The 24353-nt window shown below is 41.9% G+C and overlaps 1 long non-coding RNA gene across 1 annotated transcript in view; it reads right to left on the reverse strand.

The window, feature by feature from the left end:
- The window catches only part of LOC110581823, a 33072-nt gene extending 23786 nt beyond the window's left edge, over window positions 1-9286 (reverse strand). The window contains exons 1-2 of the long non-coding RNA XR_002480403.1: window positions 9237-9286; window positions 8826-8873 (exon numbers count right to left, since the gene is read on the reverse strand). This is a non-coding gene — a long non-coding RNA (uncharacterized LOC110581823). The remainder of the gene's footprint in view (window positions 1-8825; window positions 8874-9236) is intronic.
- Between the last annotated feature and the right edge of the window lie 15067 nt (window positions 9287-24353).

Genomic DNA, 24353 nt, shown 5'->3' on the forward strand with positions numbered 1-24353 from the left:
TCTTAATAAAAAAATAAAATCATATTCTGCATCACCTAGAGGTAGGCTTACTAGAGAAAACCCAGGACTCACAGTTAAACTTGAATTTCAGATAAACAACAAATACTTTTTTAGTATAAATATATCCCAGATATTGCATAGGACATACTTAAATACTAAAAAATTATACTTTACCCCTAACTAGAGCCACATGATATTAGTGCCTGTATTAGTCAGCATTCTCCAGAGATCCACAGGATGAGTTAGCAAGCTGGTGATCCAGGAGAGCAAATGGTGTACTTCCAGTCCAAGTCCAAAGGCCTGAGAACAAAGAGATTTGATGATAGTTCTGGTCTGAAGGCCAACAGACTTGAGATCCACAAAAAAGCCAATGTCCCAGTTCAAAAGCAATCAGGCAGAAAGAACTCTCTCTTACTCAGGAAAGTGTTGGCTTTTTTATTCTATGCAAGCCCTCAACTGAGTGGATGAGGCCGGTCCACATTAGAGAGGGAAATCTGCTTTACTAAGTCTAAAGATTTAAATGTTAATCTTATCCAAAAAACACCTTCACAGAAACATCAGAGAAACATCTGACCAAATATCTGGCACCCTAGGCCTAACCAAGTTGACACATACAACTAACCATCACAGGGCCCTTGTTTGTACTTTTATGATGGAATTGGGACCAAGCAGTAGTTAATTATAACAGTTAACGAGAAAAGAGAGGCAGACCTAATATCAAGGTGTTAACTGAAGATGAAATGATAGCACAGGCCTGTAAGAAGCAAGCTCTCAGAAGTTCAAATGGAAAAAGACTGTGGAAGAACTGAATCACAAGTAGTAAAGACATGACAGATTCAAAAGAACTTCCCCTTAACAGGTCAGCCCCATAGTAATGTTGCAAAATAGCCCATGAGCCTCAGCAAGAAAAGAAATCCATCACACTGAATGCATTAGTTTGGATTTTGATGGGTTTTGTAGCATTGTATTTAATTTGTAAATTTGTTGTGATTTTACTATTTATAAGGAGGTTACACCTACTTTCGATATATGTATATATATTGAAATTACATTAAATTAAAATGCATTTAAGTCAATACTGGGGGCATCTATAAGATTTTTGTCCTTTTATTTTTTTTAAAGATTTATTTATTTGAGAGAGAGAGAGTGAGTGAGAAAGAGAGAGAGCACACAATAGGGCCAGAAGGAGAGGGAGAAGCAGACCCCCCTACTGAGCAGGGAGGCTGACACAGGCCTCAGTCCCAGCACTCGATCCCAGGACTCTGGGATCATGACCAGAGCCAAAGGCAGATGCTTAACTGACTGAGCCACCCAGGCACCCCGATTTTTGTCCTTTTAATGGGTCCATTAGATTATTATCCTTAGTTTGAGAAATACATTTATAATGTGAAAGAGTTTTGACCCTTTTTAGATTTGTACTTTGGAGCATTTCATTTGTAGAATTCATTGAACTAGATGCTATTAAAACTTTTTTTTTTTAAGATTTATTTATTTATTTATTTTAGAAAAAGAGTGTATGCGAGTGAGGGGGAAGGGCAGAGGAAAAGAATCTCAGGTAGACTCCCCCACTGAGCAGGGAGCCCCATGGGGGGCTTGATCCCATTACCCTGAGATCATGACCTGAGCCAAAATCAAGAGTCAGATGCTTAACCAACTGCGCCACCCAGATGCCCCTAAAATTTTTTTAATAACAAATTGAAAAAAGTGTATACTATGTGCTATACTGACTTGGGAAATGTTACCCATGCATATTTCCTCTCAGATATACACAAAGCATTTTAGTAAATAAAAGGCTCTGAGAAATCCAACAAAAAAAGATATCAGGGTGCCTGGGTGGCTCAGTTGGTTAAGCGACTGCCTTCAGCTCAGGTCATGATCCTGGAGTCCCGGGATCGAATCCCGCATCGGGCTCCCTGCTCGGCAGGGAGTCTGCTTCTCCCTCTGACCCTCCTCCCTTTCATGTGCTCTCTCTCTCTCTCTCTCTGTCTCATTCTCTCTCTCAAATAAATAAATAAAATCTTAAAAAAAAATAAGATATCAAATATTTCCTACAGTGTTTCCCAACCTTATGTGAGCAAAGAATATCTCCACTGCAGCAACTATTAATATCCTGAGGAATAGCTTTCTTTGAAAAATCAGTTTGAAAAACACTCATCCATAACACTATCCAAAATACGGATACTCTACTCAGCATGTTTGTGACAAGGATCCCCCTAGCAGTACAGTGAAGCCTATGGGTATCTTAGAATAATGTATTTAAATGCATAAAATAAAATATAAAGAATTATAAAGGAAACCAATCATACTGAAATACAGCTTTCAAAATAACTTTTTTAAAAAATGGGAGTACCTAAAGGAAAGAGGGAAGAGGGAACAGAAAAAAATATTAAAAGAATAATGGCCAAGGACCACATATTGTTTGATTCTATTCATATGAAAAATCTAAAATAGGCAAATCTATAGAGACCAAGAGTAGACAGAGGGGGCACATTGGAAAACAACAGCTAAAAAGAGGAGGGTTTCTCTTTGGGATAATGAAGTGCTCTAAAATTGGTTGTGATGATGGGTGTCCATCATCCATATATATAACAATATACATTTAATTGTACACTTTACATGGGTTAATTATATAGTATGTGAAGTATAACTCAATAAATCTGTTTTTAAAATTATGATAAAAAATTTTCCAATTATGTTGAAAACTATAAATGCACACAGATCCAAGAAGCCAAATAAATCCCAAACAGAAGAAATATAAAAACTACACCAAGACACATCATAAACAAATTGTTCAAAACAAATGATAAGGAGAAAATCTTGAAAGCAGTCTGAGACACATTATACACAGTGGGAAAAAGAGATGACAACAGATTTATTGTTGAATGCAATGAAAGGTAGAAGACAATAGAGTAAAATTTTTTTTTTTAAGATTTTATTTATTTACTTGACAGAGAGACAGAGAGAGAGTATAAGTAGGCAAAGAGGCAGGCAGAGGGAGAGGGAGAAGCAGGCTCTCTGCTGAGCAGGGAGCCTGATGCAGGGCTCGATCCCAGGACCCTGGGATCATGACCTCAGCAGAAGGCAGCCACTTAACCGACTGAGCCACCCAGGCACCCCTAGGGTAAAATCTTTTATACACAAAAGAAAAAACTGTCAAGCTAGAATTCTACCCACAGAGAAATTATCTTTCAAAAACAAAGGCAGCACAGTGAGATTCCACCTCACACCCATTAGGATGGCTACTATCCAAACAATGGGAAATAATAAGTGTTGACAAGGATCTGAAGAAATTGAAATCCTCCTGCCTTGCTAGTGGGAATGTAAAATGATGCAGCCACTGTGGAAAACAGTTTGATGGTCCCTCAAAAAAATTAAACATAAAGTTACCAATATGATCCAGTAATTCCACTCCTCGTTACATATCCAAAGTAACTGAAAACAGGTGTTCAAACAAAAACCCATACAAGATACCTACAGTCAAAAATGATGTACTGTATCAATGTGATACACTACATTAATAAAAGAAAGGACAAGAACCATATGATCCTCTCAACAGATGCAGAAAAAGCATTTGACAAAGTATAGCATCCTTTCTTGATTAAAATTCTGCACAGTGTAGGGATAGAGGGTACATACCTCAATATCATAAAAGCCATCTATGAAAAACCCACAGCGAATATCATTCTCAATGGGGAGAAACTGAGAGCTTTTCCCCTAAGGTTAGGAACACGGCAGGGATGTCCACTATCACCACTGCTATTCAACAAAGTACTAGAAGTCCTAGCCACAGCAATCAGACAACAAAAAGAAATAAAAGGCATCCAAATCGGCAAAGAAAAAGTCAAACTCTCACTTTGCAGATGATATGATACTTTGTGTGGAAAACCCAAAAGACTCCACCCCAAAACTGCGAGAACTCATATAGGAATTCAGTAAAGTGGCAGGATATAAAATCAATGCACAGAAATCAGTGGCATTCCTATATACCAACAACAAGACAGAAAAAAGAGAAATTAAGGAGTCGATCCCATTTACAACTGCACCCAAAACTGTAAGATACCTAGGAATAAATCTAATCAAAGAGGCAAAGGATCTGTACTTAGAAAGCTACAGAACACTCATGAAAGAAATTGAGGAAGACACAAAGAGATGGAAACACATTCCATATTCATGGATTTGGAGAACAAATATTGTTAAAATGTCTATACTACCTAGAGCAATCTACACATTCAATGCAATCCCTATAAAAATACCATCAACTTTTTTCACAGAACAGGAACAAATAATCCTAAGATTTGTATGGAACCAGAAAAGACCCTGAATAGCCAAAGGAATGTTGAAAAAGAAAAGGAAAGCCGGCGGCATCACAATTCCGGACTTCCAGCTCTATTACAAAGCTGTCATCATCAAGACAGTATGGTACTGGCACAAAAACAGACACATAGATCAATGGAACAGAATAGAGCCCAGAAATGGACCCTCAACTCTATGGTCAACTAACCTTCAACAAAGCAGGAAAGAATATCCAATGGAAAAAAGACCGTCTCTTCAACAAATGGTGTTGGGAAAATTGGACAGCCACATGCAGAAGAATGAAACTGGACCATTTCCTTAGATCATACACAAAAATAGACTCAAAATGGATGAAACACCTAAATGTGAGACAGGAATCCATCAAAATCCTTGAGGAGAACCCAGGCAGCAACCTCTTCGACCTCAGCCACAGCAACTTCTTCCTAGGAACATCACCAAAGGCAAGGGAAGCAAGGGCAAAAATGAACTATTGGGACTTCATCAGGATAAAAACTTCTGCACAGCAAAGGAAACAGTAAAAAAAAAAAAAAAAAAAACAAGAGACAACCGACAGAATGGGAGAAGATATTTGCAAATGACATATCAGATAAAGGGCTAGTATCCAAAATCTCTAAAGAACTCATCAAACTCAACACCCAAGGAACAAATAATCCAATCAAGAAATGGGCAGAAGACATAAACAGACATTCCTCCAAAGAAGACATCCAATGGCCAACAGACACATGAAAAAGTGCTCAACATCACTCAGCATCATGGAAATACAAATCACAACCACAATAAGATACCACCTCACACCAGTCAGAATAGCTAAAATTATTAAGTCAGGAAACGACAGATGTTGGCGAGGACATGGAGAAAGGGGAACCCTCCCACACTGTTGGTGGGAATGCAAGCTGGTGCAGCCACTCTGGAAAATGGTATGGAAGTTCCTCAAAAAGTTGAAAATAGAGTTAATCTACAACCCAGCAATTGCACTACTGGGTATTTACCCCAAAGATAAAAATGTAGTGATCTGAAGGGGCACCGGCACCCCAATGTTTATAGCAGCAATGTCCACAATAGCCAAACTATGAAAAGAGCCCAGATGTTCATCAACAGATGAATGGATAAAGAAGATGTGGTATACACACACACACACACACACACACACACACACACACAATGGAATATTATGCAGCCATCAAAAAAATGAAATCTTGCCATTTGCAACAATGTGGATGGAACTAGAGGGTATTATGCTAAGCGAAATAAGTCAGTCAGAGAAAGACAATTATCATATGATCTCACTGATATGTGGAACTTATGAAACAAGGCAGAGGATCATAAGGGAAGAGAGGAAAAAAATGCTACAAGATGAAACCAGAGAGGGAGACAAACCACAAGAGACTCTTAATCTCAGGAAACAAACTGAGGGTTGCTGGAGGGGAGAGGGGTGGGCGGATGAGGTGACTGGGTGATGGACACTGGGGAGGGTGTGTGTTGTGTAAGACTGATGAATCACAGACCTGTACCCCTGAAACAAATAATACTAATACTTTATATGTAAATAATAAAAAAATAATAATAATAATACAAATAAATAAATAAAATACCTCTGGAAAAAAATGATGTATTATACACTTAAAATTCGGTTAAGAGGATACATTTCGTGCAAAATGTTCTTACAATATTTTTTCAAAAAAAATATACACAAATGTTCATAGTAACACTATTCACAATACCCAAAAAGGCAGAAACAACCCAATGTCCATCACCTGATGAATGGATAAACAAAAGGGTATATCCATACAATGTAATATTATTTGGACACAAAAAGGAATGAAGTACTGATGCAACAACATGATGAACCTCAAAAACATTATGCTAAGTAAAAGAAGCAAGTCATAAAAACTACATGTTGTATGATTCCATTTATTCCATATTCCATTATGAAATATCCAGAATAGGCAAGTCCATAGAGACAGAATACAGATTAGTGACGGCCAGAGGCTGGGAAAGCGCAGAATGGCGAGTGACTTCGTAAAGAATACGGGCTTCCTTCCGGGGTGATGAAAATATTCTGCAACTATGGTGGTGATGGCTCACAATATTGTACTAAATGCCATTGAACTGCACACTTAAAAATAGTTAAAATGGCAAATTTTATGCTTGTGCATTTTATCACAATTTTTAAACCCACAATGACATACACTGCACACTTAATAAAATGATCAAAATTAAAAAGACTAAAGGACTAACAGTATCAATTATTGGCAAAGATGTGGAAGACCTAGAACTCTCCACCATAGTGGGAATGTATGTTACTATTACTTTGGAAAACAGTTTGGTGGTTTCTTCTTTTTTTCTTTTTCTTAAAGATTTATTTATTTATTTGAGAGAGAGAGAGAGTGCATGCATGCACAGTGTGGGGACGGGCAGAGGGAAAAAAAGAGAGAATCTTTTTTTTTTAAGATTTGATTTATTTATTTGACACAGAGAGAAAGAGTACAAGCAGGGCGAGCAGCGGGGAGAGGGAGAAGCAGGCTCCCGCTGAGTAGAGAGCCTGATGTGGGGCTTAATCCCAGGACCCTGGGATCATGAACTGAGTGAAGGCAGGTGCCTAACCGAGTGAGCCATCCAGGTGCCCCAAGAAGAGAGAATCTTAAGCAGACTCCACGCTGAGTGCACAGCATGACACAGGGCTTGATCTCACAACCCTGAGATCACGACCTGAGCCAAAAACAACAGTTGGATGCTTAACCAACTGCACCATCCAGGTGCCACAGTTTGATGGTTTCTTAAAAAGTTCAACATACACCAACTACTACATGATTCAGCCATTCCTTTCCTAGGTTTCCCAACAGAATGAAAGCATATGTCCACACAAAGACTCATGCACAGATGTTTATAGTAATTTTATTGTAATAGTCAAAAACTGGAAACAACCAAAGTCCATCAAGAGAGGAATGGATAAATTGTGGTATGTCCATATAATGGAATACTAATCAGCAATACACATGCAACAATCTGGAAAATCTCAAAAGAATTATACTGAGTGATGAAAAGCCACATAGAAATGAGGATACACTGTATGATTCCATTTATATAAAATTTTAGGAAATGCAAATTAATCTACTGTGACAAAAGCAGGTCAGTGGTTGCCTGGTGACTAGGTGATAGGGTTGGGTTGCTGGGAAGGGACAGGGAAAGCAAACACAAGGAAAGTTTTGTAGGTAAGGGATATATTCACTACCATAATTGTAATAATTGTTTGACAGGTATATACATATGCCAAAACTTATCAAATTACACACTTTAAATATGTGGGATTTATTGCATTTCAATTATCTATATATATATAGATATATATATAGATATATATTTTTTTTTTAAGTAGGCTCCATGCCCAATATGGGGCTTGAACTCACAACCCTGAGATTAAGAGTTGTCGGTTCTACCCAGTGAGCCAGTCAGGAGCCCCTAAACTATATCTCAATGAAACTCTTAAAAAACATTTTTTAAAGTATATGTCATAAGAGATGTTTAGGGACAAAAATATAAATTAAGCTTATATTTCCTACTAGATTATGCAGTTTTAATATTTTTATCTTTAAATTATTTAAATCTTGTTCCAAAAGATGAAAGTTACGTTTAAAAAATTGACTAGGCACTCAATGTATTATATTGATTGCTCTATGGATGAATGTATGGGTCAGAATAGGCTAGATTAAGCCACAGTAACAAACAGCCTAAATCCGAGTGGCTTAATACCATTGGGGTTTATTTCTTACTCACTCTACATAACCATAACAGTTGATAGGAGATCACATTCATGGTAATCTCTCTGAGACCCAAGCCAAAAACTCCAACATTCTGAAGTGTGGTCTCAATGCAGCTGGAGAAGAGAGAACTAAAGAGTGGAGGACCAGCAACTGAATGCTCCAGCCCACAGAGTACTGCTTTACTTCAAGGGGCCAGGGGAGTGTGTGCCTCCATGTATCCAGACGTAGAGGAGAAATGGATACTGGTGAACATTAATAATCTACCACAATTTCCTATGACACTAAAAATTATTTCCACACCAACATATGACAAAGGAATTGAAACAACGTACTCCCATGAGCCAGAGATTCTACCCAGAAAAGGTAGAACTGCCAACTCCGTCCACACTTACAAGTTCTCTCAATATGTTGAATGGAAAGACAAAATTCCAGGTAACCCAGGGACAGCTAAGTAGCAACTCTTTTTTACTTTTAAAGTCTCCTAACTGCCTAGAAAATCGGCTCTTTTACACTTGCTTTGCATGCCATCAAATACCTCCACCACTCATTCAGTAGCTGCCCCCTATTATGCCCACGTGTTGAAAACCCATCAGGTGGGTTCTGCACTCAAAAGGTCTAAACAAGGTAGTATGGGAATACAGAAGAGAACAATGAGGTTTTTTTTAAGGTGTTTTAAACTCTAACGTAGCCACTTTTTTCTGCCTTTGTGATACAAATCTGGGTCCCCACCTTGCCAACTCTGCAGCTTACCAGCTCCATGGCCATAGGCAAATCCCTTCTGAGGCTCAGTTTCCTCACCTGTAAAACGGGAATAATAAGGCTTACCTCCCAAGATTGTTGTGAGAACAAGAATGAGATCATGTCTATGGAAATGCTTTGTAAACTGTAAAGTTTTGTGTCAGCCCAAGTTATCATTACCATCACCATCATCATGGCTGTCTTGCACTGTCTAGAAGGGGAGCCCCAGGGTTGGGGAAGGCCCAGAGGAGAGAGGGGTTCCCAGCCTGACCCTAGACTCTGCTGGAATCAGGGCCTCTCTCTAATTAACTCTTCCTGGCAAAAGTTCCTTGCTGGACATGTTTGCCTACCGGTGAAGAGCCAGGTGAGGTTTCCAGGGGCCGCCCACTGGCCCTGACACACGGGGGAGGAATGGTGACTCACCAGCCCTGTAACAGCCTCGCTGACAGGCCTCTTGGCCCAACCCCTGGCACGGACTGTAGAAGGCTGGCAAGGGTGCAGCAGGGCCATCAGGTTTTCAAGAAGAGAAAAAAAGAGAGGAAGATGGAAAGAGGAAGGGGAAGAAAAAGGAGAGATAAAGGAAAAGAAAGGCACAAAAAGGCAAAAGGAAGAAACGAAGAAAAAGAAAGCAGAATGTGGTTACTTGAGGGGGGTGAGGAAAGAAGTTATTTGATGGATACAGTTTCAATTTTGCGAGATGAAAAAGTTCTGGAGATGAGCTGCACAACGTGAATGGGCTTAACACCACTGTACACTTAGGATGGTAAATTTTGCCACAATTAAAAACAGACCTTAGAAAATTATTTTTTAAAGTGAAGAAATGATAAAGGGGAGGTAGGAGGGAGAGAGAGGAGGAAGGTGGGGAGGGAGGAAGCGATGGAGGGAGAGAAGGATGTAGGGAGGGAGGAAAAGGAAGGAAGGAGAGAGGAGGGGAGGAAGGAAGGGGGGAGGAAGGAAGGAAGGAGGAAGGGATGAAAGGGAAAGGAGATGAAGAAGGGAGGAAAGGGAGGAAACGGAGAAGAAAGAGGGACGAGGAAGGGGGAACAGAACGCCTCGCAGCCGACTACCTGGCAGCGCGCTGGTGGCACGCCAGCTCTCTCCAGTCAACCCGCAGCTCAGGGGCGGGGGACTCCGGCGCCGGGCTGCGCGTGACGTCATCGCGCCGCGCCGCCTCCCCGCCCGCTGCTTCCCGCGTCCCGGCGTTGTGTAACCGCGTGGCGCTGGTACTCGGCCCCACCGGCGGGTCCCGCTCTCCTTGGGTGGCTGCGAGTCCCTTGGTCTTTGGCTTTCTGCCCGGCCAGCCCCGGTGGCGGCAGGAAGACGATAATTGCTCAGAGACGCAGCACTTAATCTGGGCCGGTTGTGCAAGGCGCGCGGGAGGGAGGGCCCCGGGCAGCGGCTCTCACGCCTCAGCGGCCAGGCATGCGCGCGGGGGCGAGGGGCGAACAGGAGGTCCCGGGGGGCGCCTCCGGGTGTTCCCGCTGGAGCAGCCGCCTCCCTCCTCGGGATAGCGCAGCCGCGTGATCGCGTGATCATCGTTGGAGAAGGGGAGGACCTGGGTTCCCAACCTGGCCCTGCCACCTGCCAAGGGGTGTGATATCGGACAAGTCACTTCACTTCTGGGCCCCAGGTTCCTGTGTGCACTAGGAGTAAAATTACTACCTTTCTTGGTGGTTGTTAGGATTAGGAATAATGCAGGTGAGGCCTAGAGCAGTGCCGGCACACATTAGGTACACATTGAGTGGTGGCCATTAATTATTTCTCCTATCACCCACCAAAGGAGCTCACGCTAAAAGTCGATGTGCTGGGCTCTCCCGCCTGGCCCACACACTGTCAGTCAAGACCTGGGTTCAAGCTTTGACTGCCAGTGACTTGCTGGACCTTGGGAGATTTGCCTCCATTCTCTGATCTTCAGTTTCCTCCTTCAAAATTGTATGACGAAGGTCCCCACCCCAGTAATCTGTTGGGAGATTTAAATGAGGTAATCCTTGAGAAAATGTGAGGTACAGATCTGTATCGGATTCTGCCAACCACTGTCCTTGAAAAATTCCTTTCCCTTGGTTTCCATGACAACAGGCACTCAAAGTTTTCTTCCTACCCCTGGATGTTTCTTCCCAGTCTCTTTGCAGGCTCTCCCTCCCTTACACGTCCCTTAGAAGTTGGTTGTGCCTTGAGGTTCTCTCTTAGGCCATCTGTCTGTTCCTTGATGAGGGGTGAATTGACTGCATCTTCTCTAAGACTTAAGGTTCCAGCAGCCACTGCAGCCCAGATTTCTCTTCTAGAGATCCAAATGTTTACAGGATACCTCCACTCGAATGGATTCACAGGAGCCTCACATTTGGCATGTTCCATGCTGAACATACCATCTTCCTATCACAAAACCATAGGGCAATACCCAGGTTCTCCATCCTCCCCAGGTGGAAAAGAAACCTGAGAGTCATTTTTAAGGCTTCCCTTTTCCCATCCTCCTACTATCCAAACACTCACTAAGTCTGTCCTATCCTTTTACCTTTCTAATGACCCTTTAGTCTGTCTTTTTCCATTCCTGCTGTCATTATCCCAGTCTTGGCCATGGCCATATTGGTCACTTGGGGGATTGCAGCAGCCTCCTAACTTGTCACTCTGTCTTCAGTCTTGTCCCCTCCAATCCACTCTCTATACTGAAGCCAGAGCAACCGTCCTAAAATACAAATCTGTGTCACCCTACATTGAGTTTTTGCTTATCTCCAATTAAACTGTTAACTAAGTCCTGTTACTTGCCTGCCCTCCAAACTCTAGCCACAGGGAACTTATTTCTGTCCTGAGAGTGCAATGTCTCTGGGCCTTCTCACGTGCTATCTCTCTTCGTTTGGCTCACTCCTACTTATCCTGCCGATCTCTACCTAGGCATTTCCTCTGCATAGCCTTCCCTGACCTCCCCAACCCTTGATTAACAGAAGCACCCCTCCTATTTGCTCTTAACGTGGTAATACGTAAACTCATCTCAAGGTGAATTTGTTTTGATACAAACTTTTTAGAAAGCAAAAAGAAGTGTGTATCAAAATCTTTTAATATGTTCAAATCTGTCAACCCAGCAATTCCTCTTCTGAGAAATTTAAGAAAGCCTGAAAGATTGTACTTCAAATATTTAAGGACACTGACTTTCATCAGAGTGAAAAATGGAAACAACTGAAAGGTCCAGCAAGGGATTGGTTAAATATCACACCCATACAATGGAATAATTTGCAGCCATTACAAATGGAGAATATGTAATATATGGGAAAATCGTTCATGGTATAATGTTGGGGGGCGCACCTGGGTGGCTCAGTCGTTAAGCGTCTGCCTTCGGCTCAGGTCATGATCCCAGGGTCCTGGGATCAAGCCCCACATCGGGCTCCCTGCTCTGCGGGAAGCCTGCTTCTCCCTCTCCCACTCCCTGCTGCTTGTGTTCCCTCTCTTGCTATGTCTCTCTCTGTCAAATAAACAAATAAAATCTTTTAAAAAAAAATGTTAGGTGGGGAAAGCAGGTTGCAAGATGCTAGGTATGTATGTACTGCATGGAACTAATTTTTTCATTTAAATTCACATAGAAAAAAGCATCTGGAGAAATATATGCCAAAATGTTAATAATGATCATCTCTAGGTGATGGTATTATAAGAGATTTTAATTTTGTTCACTTTGCTTATCTATGTTTTCTCCCATAGTCCTTTATTTGTTAATTATGTGATTTTTGAAAAAATAAAATAAATGTTTATTGACTAATTGGGTATTCTTGTCCAGAGGCCTGAGCCAACCTGGATGGGATAGGTGGACCTCTTGAAGCTCCTTGCCAACTTGAGAGGGGAGGGGCCTGAACACCAGAATAAAAAGCTTCTCACCTGTGCCTGATTCAAATACATAGCAATTGCCAGCAGGAAGGAAAAAACAGTTGCTCTTTTGGTAGACAAGGATACTCGAGGAATTTTCATTCATTGAAGAATTTGGCTTGGAAGTTTCCAGGCTGGTAGTAGAGATTTTCAAATTCCACCCTCTCACCTTGGAATTGGGGAACTAAAAACCCAAAGACGTTGGTGACTTGCCAAACCTGCCAGATCACACAGGAAGGTAATGGCAGAGCTGGAATTCGAACATATTTCCTCACTCCCTGGTTCCTGTTCGTTCCACTCTATGTTTCCACCCCCACCCCCAGCAACTAACACCAAGACTACCCTACCACACACAAACACACACACACATACACACACACACAGAGGCAAGCTGCTACATTTTCATCCAAAGCCCATATATCCAGGAAGCAGACCACCCTTGGATTCACTTACTTTTTACCATGAAGGTCTCTCACATTAATCCTTGAGAAGTTGACCCACTTAAATGGCCCACCAAGTTCTGTTGTAAAGAATATCCAACTCAGTAACGATTACATCCCAAACTCCACAGTTTTCTGTAGATCTTCCTCTGCATGAAGCACTTTTCCATAAGGTATTCTCTTTTATTTTTATATTTTTATTTTACTCTCCTAGTAGCTCTACAATGCAGGTATAACTGTCCTTTTGCCCTGTGAGGAAACTGAGAATCAAGGAGGTTAAATACTTTGTCAAGGTCACATCCATAATTGCCACAGTCGGGATTCAAACTCCCACTTGCAGTAGACCCTGCGTGTACCAGTCTGGACCTGTTTCCCTGGTCCACACTGCCATGCCAGAGCAGATGTCCCTTTTTGTAGTCTGCTGAGACTATTACATTTTTGAAACTCACAGGAAATCAGAGCTAAAGAGACCTTGGAGATCCTCATTTCACATTTCCACATTTTATCCCATTCTTCAAGCAAACCATGTTGCACAGAGTACTTTACACCATGAACTATGGGCAGAGGACCTAAATTTAAACCCTGGTTCTGCCCACTTACTAGTTGTGTGACTTTGGGAAAGTTACTTAACCTCTCTGTGCCTCAGATTCCTCATCTGCAGAGTGCGGATAATAATACTATTTAGTTCATAGAACTGTTACAAGGATTAAATGAGTTGCAATGTGAAAGTACACGAAACAGTGCTTGGCACAAGGTAAGCTCTCCATAAATAGTTTTTGTCATCATCATTACTATACTATTATACTACTTCTAAGAGCTTATGATGTACCAGGTGTTAAGAGAGTGAGTGGGAAAACAAAGATGACATAGACACTGTCCTCTCCTCAGGGAACTCGTGGCATGGAAGGAGAATGCCAAAACCATGTATTATTACATTTTAATAATGTGGTAAATGCAATGACATAGATTTGTGTGGACACTCCAGGAATGTGTGTGACTTGCTCAAGGCAGCAGCAAAGTTAGGACTTAAGCCAGGGTATCCTGAGCCTCCTTCCATCCCACCTCATTGATAGGGGGAATTTGCGCATGGCACAGAACAGGTATGACCCAAAGCCTTTCCACAAGGCACCAAACAGAGACTCCTAAGGCCGTGTAACTTATGTGTAGATATAGGCAATAAACATTTGCTGAATGAGTCAGTGAGTCAAAGACATTGGTGAGAACACAGCCAACTTTCCCTAAGCTCTCACCTCCTCAATGTACAGACATGAGGCAGTGGCATAGGATGAAATAGCAGTGAGCCCTGCTCACTGAAATAGCAGGTTACCCCCTCTTCCTCCTCAAAAAGGTGGTATATTGGGACACCACCATTCACTGGCTCCTCTTTCACCATAGCTGTTTCTGATGCCCTCAAGGTAAATGTTTTGCTCATTCAATTCAATCACTTCCACAATTACATGTCATTTATATGTGCTGGAATCTGTAGAGAGAAAGGTGAATCAGCCCCAGTTCCTGCCCTCAGGGAGCTTGAATTCCAGAAGAGGAAATAAACCATGACAAATTGCTATCTTGCAAGGTAGAAAGTGCTTGGCGCCCCAAGAAAAGGACAGACCAAAGACAACCAGAATCCAAATAGTAAGAGCTTACATGGATAATGTGGCAGGCTGAATTATGGCCCCCAAAGAGGTCCACATGCTGATCCCTGGGACCTGTGAATATTATTTTATATGGCAAAGGGTCTTTGCAGGTGTGATGAAATTAATAATCTTGAAATGGGGAGATTATCCTGTATTATCTGGGTGGGCCCTAAATGTAATCACAAATACCGTTGCAAGAGGGAGGCAGTGGGAGACTTGACTGCAGAGAAGTGAGAATGAAAGCAAGAGATTAGAATGATTCCAGGAAGGGGCCATGAGCTAGGGAATGCAGGCTGCCTCCAGAAGCTAGAAGAGAAAAGGAGATGGATTCTCCCCTAGATCACCTTGAAGGAAACAGCCCTGCCAACACCTTGAAATTAGTCCAGTGAAACTATTTCTGACTTCTGGCCTCTGGAACTTAAGGCAATAAATTCCTGTTGTTTTAAGCCACCAAGTCAATGGTGATTCATTTTGGCAGCCATGGGAAACTAATACAGATAGTTTGCTGATGAGATGTCAGGCACTCTAACTGGGTTTGACACATGAATTCTACAGTCAGACTGCCTTGGTTCAAGTCCATTTACCATCCGTGCAGCTTTGGTCAACGTACCTCTCTGGGCTTCAGTTCCCTCATTTATAGAAGAGAAATAATATTTAGCACCCCTCCCATGGTGTGAGGAATAATGTGAAGGAGATATTACTAATGCTCACTATTATTTGGTTCTTCTTTCCTTCCATAGGAGTCTGCACTTTCTGCTCCCTTGCAGAAAGGTGGCACCATGTGACCACATGTAGTGAGAGAGAGACTGAGAGACAGAGAGAGAGAGAGCATGAGTGGGGTGAGGGGCAGAGGGAGAAGCAGACTCCCTGCTGAGCAGGGACCCCAATGCAGGGCTTGTCATGACCTGAGCCGAAGGTAGATGCTTAACCGACTGAGCCACCCAGGCACCCCTAAATAAATAAATCTTTTAAAAAAATAAGTTAAAAAATAATAAAAAGGGTCATAGGAAAAAAATAATAAAAGTGGTCATAGGAATAGTGTGAAACACATGGGTATGTGTGACATGGATTCCCCAGAGCATATGTGCAGACCACCCAAAAAGGCACTAGAATGACCCATCTATATGCTGCCTACAGGAGACTCACTTTAGACATTAAGACACCTGCAGATTGAAAGTGAGGGGATGAAAATCTTTACCATGCAGATGCAACAAAAAGAAAGCTGGGGTAACAAGAGACAAAGAAGGATAATACATGATGATTAAGGGAACAATCCAACAAGAGGATATAATAATTGTAAATACCTATGCACCAACATGGGAGCACCTAAATACATAAGGCAACTACTAGCAGACATAAAGGAAGAAATTGACAGTAATACAATAATAGTAGGGGACTTTAAGACCCCACTTACATCAATGGACAGATCAACCAGACAGAAAACCAACAAGGAAACACTGGACCAGATGGACCTAACAGATATATTCAGGACATACCATCCAAAAACAGCAGTATACACATTTCTTTTCAAGTGCACATGGAACACTCTCCAGAACAGATCACATATTAGGCCACAAAACAAGCCTCAACAAATATAAAAAGATCAAAGTCATACCATGCATCTTTTCTGACCACAATGGTATGAAACTAGAAATCAACCACAAGAAAAAATCTGGAAAGGACATAAATACATGGAGGCTAAATAACATGCTACTAAACAATGAATGGGTCAATCAAGAAATCAAAGAGAACATTTTTTTAAAGGCACTGGGATGAACTTAGTTATTATAATGACTAATTAATTAATTTGGCAAATGATACTGGGTTTCCATCTGAAGTTTCTTTTTCTTTTTATTTTATTTATTTATTTATTTTTTAAAGATTTTATTTATTTATCTGAGAGAGAATGGGAGACAGAAAGCATGAGAGGGGGAGGGTCAGAGGGAGAAGCAGACTCCCCGCCGAGCAGGGAGCCCCATGCGGGACTCGATCCCGGGACTCCAGGATCATGACCTGAGCCGAAGGCAGTCGCTCAACCAACTGAGCCACCCAGGCGCCCCTGAAGTTTCTTTTTAGAATAAATTTATGTTTAAAAAAAGTAAGTTGAGGGCGCCTGGGTGGCTCAGTCGTTAAGCGTCTGCCTTCGGCTCAGGTCATGATCCCAGGGTCCTGGGATCGAGCCCCGCATCGGGCTCCCTGCTCAGCGGGAAGCCTGCTTCTCCCTCTCCCACGCCCCCTGCTTGTGTTCCTGCTCTCGCTATCTCTCTCTCTGTCAAATAAATAAATAAAATCTAAAAAAATAAAAAATAAAAATAAATAAAAAAATTTAAAAAGTAAGTTGAGGGGCACCTGGGTGGCCGAGTTAGTTAAGCATCCGACTCTTGATCTCAGTTCAGGTCTCCATCTCAGGGTTGTGAGTTCAAGCCCTGCATTGAGCTCCACCCTGGTGGTGGAGCCAACTTAAAAAAAAAAAAAAAAGTAAGTTGATTTAAAGACAAAATATTGATTAAATAATTTCATGGTAGCTTGTGAATATGGCAAAAATTGTAAGGGAGGAATCAAAGACTAAAATCTAGGCAACTTTCCTGGAACAGTGAAAAGAACATGGGCTTTGAGTCATACAGGCCAGGGCTTGAATCCAGTTCCTCCACATGCTGGCAGTGTGAACTCAATCAAATTGCTCAAGCTTCAGAGATGGTTTCCTTATTGTTTTTTAATGGGGATCATTATCCCTTCTTCATAAGGATCAGGTTGGTGCGAGGATTATGACTAACTTTCACCATTATTGACCTTGTATTTTTCCTTCTTATTGTTACCTGTGGGTCTTGATCCAATTTGTAAATTGGTTGCCAATCTGAACCACATTCCCAGAAGGCCTGGCCAGGCTCTGGAGAGATAGAGCCTATCAGGGCCCACTTCCTGCCCTCCAGGAGCTCCTAGCCTCGTGGGACAACTGACCTAGACTCAAAGATCCACAGTCCACAACCAAAGTCCTGTAGGGAGACAGACAGATACAGTGGCAGGAGACATTGAGATGATTGAGGCTCACCAAGGAGAGCCATGGTGCCAGAGGTGAGTCTCAAGCCCTGTGTTAATGTTCAACAGGCAGATGTGGGTAGGGAATGTATACTAGCTGACCTCGCCTCTCTAAGCCTCAGTTTCCTCTTTTGTAAAATACAAATAATACCACCTACCTTTTGCCATTTTACTGTGAGGATTAAGTAGGATAAAACATGGGAAGCACCTACCACAGTGCTAGGTTCATATGAGGCACTGGGTAATGGAGGCAATTACTTTACTATTATGCTGGATAATAAGGCCCCAGTGGGTGGCCCCCTTCCATAATGGAATTATCTTCTCCTTCCCTGTGACTCACCTCCAGGAGCTGGCCCAGGGGAGGGGATGTCCCAGGCTCCTGGGCAGGTTGGAACTATCAAGCTCCTTAGAGTAAGGCCTTTATTCACAAGAGATCAGTGCTCATGGCACCTCATCCCATGGCCCCCATTCTGCAAACATAAATGCTAGGTCCCCAAGAGAGGGAACACTTTTTTCCCCAGTGTCACAGCTGGTCCTTAAGTCCAGATTTCTACCATCTAAGAAGAAAAAGACTATGCCTCTGAGTCAACCCCAGGTCCTCAAGAGCCTGCTATACAGGAGCCCAGAGAGAACTGCTGAGAAGAGGCAGGAGTGTGGGGTGATGGAGACATGGGTTCAAATCCACCCAATTGCTGTCTGAACCAGGATCACAGCCCTTTTCCCCTCTGGGCCTCAGTGTTCTAAGACTGGGCGGGGTGGGCTTAGACTCCCATCCATGGCTGACTTTCAGAAAAGCACCAGGAAAGCATAAACCAATCAGAGCAGACATTGACAGTGTCCTGTGGTCCCTTCCTGGGCTAGGCATGAACACTGCTTGTGGGGGACATATACAACATGCAGAGTGTACAGTACGTGTTCTTGAAGAGAAAATGGGTCAACTGCACATCTCTCTCCCCTTCTATCCACCTCCCCTCAAGTGCCTAGCCCTCTGCCTGATACATGCTGGCTCCACCTCAAGGTCAAATGTGTGTCCTGCAAGTCCCTCTTCCTGAAGAAGGTCCGTCTTCCCAAAAAAGAGGCAAGGACCTCATGATTTTTTTCTTAAGCCTATTGAAGTATAATTTATATACTATAAAATTCATTTAAAGTGTACAATTCAATGATTTATAACATAAATTTACAGAGTTGTGCAACCATCACCATAGTCCAGTTTTGGAACATTTCCAGCATCCCACTAAGATCCCTCATGCCCATCACTTCTCATTTCTATCCAGTCCGAGGCAAACACTAATCTGCCTTCCATTTCTACAAATGTGCCTTTTCTGGTTATTTCATATAAATGGAACCATATAATATGTGGTGTTTTGTGTCTGGCTTCTTTCATGTAGCATCATGTTTTTGGAGGTTCATCCATGTTGTAGCAGGTGTCAGGACTTCCTTCCTTGTCTTATTCATTTCAGTGCCTGGCACAGTAAGTGCTCAGTAAGAGGCTGAAGGATCTCACATGAAGACCAGAGGCCATTCCAAAAGGAGGGCAGCTACCAGCCAAAGAAATTCCAGTCAGCCTCCAAGGTGCTGTGGATGACGTGCCAATGCCCATGCCCACTGCCAATGATGCGAATATAGCAATTTGTTTTTAAACCTGTAATTGTACACCAGTTGAATTGTCATGCCCTCAGCTTCAGGGGTGTGCTGCAGCATCCCATCCATTTATTTTGAATTTGCCCTTATTCCCCCCTCACCTTGGCTCTGGAAGCCATGGTGACTCATTGCTCTGCAACTAACTCTTCTTCTTCAAGCCGGAATTGCCTGAACTAGTTGAAGAAGAACAACACTCCAAATCCAACCTTGTCTCCAACTGTTACTGTAGAAATGACTATCTCTCCTTTCAAGTCTGTAAATTTTTGCTTCATATATTTTGGGACTCTTTTTTCAGGTGTGTATATGTTTATAATTGCTACATAATTTAATACTTTCTGATGGATTGAATTTTTTATCAAGATATATTGTCCTTCTCTGTCTCTCGAAATCTTTTTGACTTAAAATCTATTTGTTTCCAAAAGCACAGGCAACAAAAACAAAAAATAAACAAGTGGAACTATATCAAACTACTAAGTTTCTGCACAGCAAAGGAAACAGTTAACAAAATGAAAAGGCAACCTATGGAATGGAAGAAAATATTTGCAAACCATAGGTCTGATAAGGACTTAATATCTAAAATATATAAAAAACTCATACAACTCAACAGCAAAAAACAAGATTTTTTAAGGGGCAAATGACCTGAATAGACATTTTTCCAAAGAAGACATACAAACGGCCAACAGAGACATGAAAAATGCCCAACATCACTAATCATCAGGGAAATGCAAATCAAAACCACAATGACATACTACCTCACATCTCTTAGGATGGCTCTTTTCAAAAAGTCAAAAGATAACAAGAGTTGGTGAGGATGGAACCCTTGTGCACTGTTGGTGGGAATGTAAATTGGTACAGCCATTATGGAAAACAGTATGGTGTTCCCTCAAAAAATTAAAGACAGAACTACCATATGATCCAGCGATTCCACTTCTGGGTATTTAGCCAAGGGAAATAAAATCACTGTCTTGAAGAGATAGCTGCACTCCCATGTTAATTGCAGCACTATTTACAATAGCCAGGATATGGAAACAACCTAAATATCCACTGACAGATGAATGGATAAAGAAAATGTGGCATGTAAACACAATGGAATAAGATTCAGCCTTTAAAAAAAAAAAAAAGGAAATCCTGCCATTTGCAACAACAAAGATAAACCTGAAGGATATTATGCTAAGTGAAATAATCCAGACACAGAAAGACAAATATCACATGATTTCACTTATATGTAGGATCAAAAAAACAAAAACAAAAACAAAAAAGTGGAACTCATGGTAATGAAGAACAGGATTACCTGGGGCTGGGGGGTGGGGGGAAAAGAGAGATCTTGATCAAAGGGTACACCAGTTATAAGATAAATAAGTTCTGTAGACCTAATGTACAGTATGGTGACTGTAGTTAATAATAACATATTATATACCATACTTGAAATTTGTAAGAGAGTAGATCCCAAGTATTTTCACACACACACAATGGGTAACTATGACAGGTGATGAATATATTAATTAATTTGATTATGGTAAAAAAAATCACATTGTATAACTTAAAAATATACAATTTTGTCAAAAATTTAAACTTTCTTTTTTTTTTTTTTAAGATTTTATTTATTCATTTGAGAGGGAGAGAGACAGAGAAAGCACAAGCGGGGGAGAGGCAGAAGGAGAGGGAGAAGCAGACTCCTGGCTGAGCTGGGAGTCTGACGTGGGGCTCGATCCCAGGACCTGGAGATCATGACCTGAGCAGAAGGCAGATGCTTAACCATCTGAGCCACCCAGGTGCCCCCCAAATTTAAACTTTCTTAAAAATGTATTTTGTCCGATAATAATACAGCCACCCCCGCTCTCTTTTGCTCACTATTTGTATACAGTATCTTGCTTAATAGCATCAGGTGCCTGCTTCCGCAGGACAACCCCTAAACCTGGTGTACCCAAAATGCTGCTCCAGGTCTCCCTGAGTCTTGGTTCTGTGACTATTCAGAAATTTTCTGTTTCTCTTTCCTATGAATCCTTACAATAATCCATTAGCAAAGCAATCCCTTAAACTCATTTCTTGCCACCTGAAATTACCGGAGCTTAGTAATGAGGATAAGAACAACAAGAAATCTGTAAGATAGGAGTGAGTCCACTCATAGAGACATATGTGGTACATCTAAGATGCTGTGAAGGACCTTCAAGTCAATTATTCATTCATTCCTTCATTTTACAGCCCCTGAGTACTCATTCCATGCCAAGTCCTAAGCTGGACATAGCATTGAGTCATTAGTAGCCCCTGCTATCTAAGATTTAGAGGATGATGCAGACAAGCAGGGCCATTTTAAGACATTCATAGGCTATACCTCAGTCTCCTCATCTCTGAAATGGGGATAATAGCACAACACCACAGGGCTACCATACAGATTAAATTAATTAAAAATGTGTAAAATGCTTAGAATAGTGAATAGTACATGTAAGCACTTAATAAATATTACCTATCATCAATCATCAACATCATCATCACCAGCCTTAATTACTCTGTCTTTGGAACTGGATCTCATCAGTTAAAATTAAAAATTTTTACTCTAAAAACAGATTTTAGTATAAACATTTTTACTATAAAGTAGGACATTTTAGTAATTTTTCTTTAGAACTTATGATTCATTTCAGATATGCTCATTCTTTTTACATTTGGGAGCCCATATATCTTTGGAAAGCCCTTGGAAAGGTCTTAAGTCCCATACCTCAGGACTCCAGGGGATAAAGTGGCCCCACCCAGAGTGACCACGTAGGGCTGCACAGGTTGTTTTAACTGCACAACTCTAAGGGAAACCAATCTCATTGACTATGAAGTGACTGTCCCCCACCCCAATGCCCAGAGATGTGTACTGCAGCAGCCCTGGTCCCGCAGGTGAGGAAACCAAGGACTGCCACACAATGCAATAAAGACCACTTCCAATCGGGAGAAAAGAGAAGGCTTTATGGAGGGTTGACATCTGAGCCAAGCCTCGAAGAGTAGAAAGATTTCAGTCCATGAGATGCTGTGAGAAGGGCATTCCAAGCAGAAGAAGTAATAAGAGCAAAGGCAAGGGGATAGATACATTTGGGGAAGAGTGAGTCATTCTTTTTGGTCAGAGTAAAGGATGGGGGTGGAGTGGAGAATGAAATGAGTTTGGAGAGAGATAAAGGATCCAGATCAAGGAGGGCTTTGAATACAGGCTTACAGTTGAAACTGCTAGGTAGGCAATGAGAAGTCACTGCAGGTTTCTGGGGAAGGAAGTATCATAATCAGGGCTGTACCTTAGCAAAGGCCCTCTGACAGCTGGTGTGGGAGGTGCGCTGGAGGGGGCAGAGGATGGAAGCAGGAGACCAGTAAGAAGATGGTTACAACGGTCCAGTGGCTGATAGGAAGGATAGAGAAGAGGGCCAGGATTAGAGTGATGTTGGGGAGGTAGAGTGGACACTGCCCAGTTCAGATGGCCACCAGGGCAGGTATAGTGGACCTAACTCAAACCCCCAGCCCCGCGTGGCTCCTCACCCTAAGGCAGGGTCAGGTCCACAGGCTGCAGCCCCCCTCTCACCAGAGCTTCTGATGGCCAGGATTGATTGGTTGATTTGCAGAAGTGTTTCAGGACAACAGCTAGAGATCTTGGCTTCGTTGGATCAAACCCACGATGTCAGCTTACTGGCTGGAGACTTGGAGCCAAGACCCAGAATTAACAGCACCACAGGGGTGGAGGCAAAAGTTGGGAAGAAAATATGAGACAAAGATTCTGGGACCACGGGCACTGAGGACACATATACGACAGCATTTTGTATCCCACATCTATTAGGCCACTTCTGGAGCCCTGTGTCTGTCTAGCCCCATGCTCTGCGAGGGCTGCAGGTTGGAGTGTGCCACTTCACCCCTGTGAGAATGGCTACAGTATGGCTGTACTCAGACAGCTAATAACAGCATCAACTTCCCGTGGCTGCCATAACAAAGGACCACAAAGCAAATGGCTTAAAACAACAGAATTTTATTATCTCATGGTTCAAGTAGCTAGAGGTCCAAAACCAAGGTTTGGTAGCGTCACCCTCCCTCCAGAGGATTTAGAAGAGTTTGAATCCATTCCTTATCGCTTCTGGTGGCTGTCAGCATTCCTTGGCTTGTGGCTGCTCACTCCAGTCTTTGCCCAATCTTCACATGGCCTTCTCTTCTTCTCTTTGTGTCTCTCCTCTGTGTGTTTTTTAAAAGGATGTTTATCATCGCATTAGGGTTCTCCTGGGTAATCCAGGATGATGTCATCTTGAGATGCTTAAATTAATTACATCTGCAAAGACCATTTTTCCAAATAAAGTCACATTCACAGATTCTAAGGATTAAGAGATTAAGACACGGACATATCTTTGGGGTAGGGAGCCCCTTTCAACCCACTACACACATTACACAGTTCGCAAGAATGTGGAAAACCTGGAACTCTTATACACTGCTATGGGAATGTAAAATGGGGAAGCCACCTTGGCAGTCTGGCATTTTCTCAAATGGTAATATGGTTACCACATGATCCAGCAATTCCACTCCTAGGTATATAACCAAGAGAAGTAAAAACATATGCACACACAAAAACCTGAACATGGATGCTCATGGAAGCATTATTCGTATTAGCCAAAAAGTGAAAATAACCCAAATGTCCATCACCTAATGAATGGGTCAATAAAATGTGGTATTTTACACATACAATAGGATATTATTCATCAATAAAAGGAGTTAAATACCAATTCATGCTACAACATGGGTAAACCTTGGAAACATTACATTATGCTAAGTGAAAGTAGCCATTCACAAAAGGTTGCTTATTGTATGATTCCATTTATAATTCCATTTATAATGAAATATCCAGAATAGGCAAATCTATGAGACAGAAGTAGACAAATGGTTGTCTAAGGAGGAGGCAGGGGGGATTCTGACACATGTTACAACAAGGATGA

This window comes from Neomonachus schauinslandi, chromosome 13 (assembly GCF_002201575.2).
Source record: "Neomonachus schauinslandi chromosome 13, ASM220157v2, whole genome shotgun sequence".
In the NCBI taxonomy this organism is placed as follows: domain Eukaryota; kingdom Metazoa; phylum Chordata; class Mammalia; order Carnivora; family Phocidae; genus Neomonachus; species Neomonachus schauinslandi.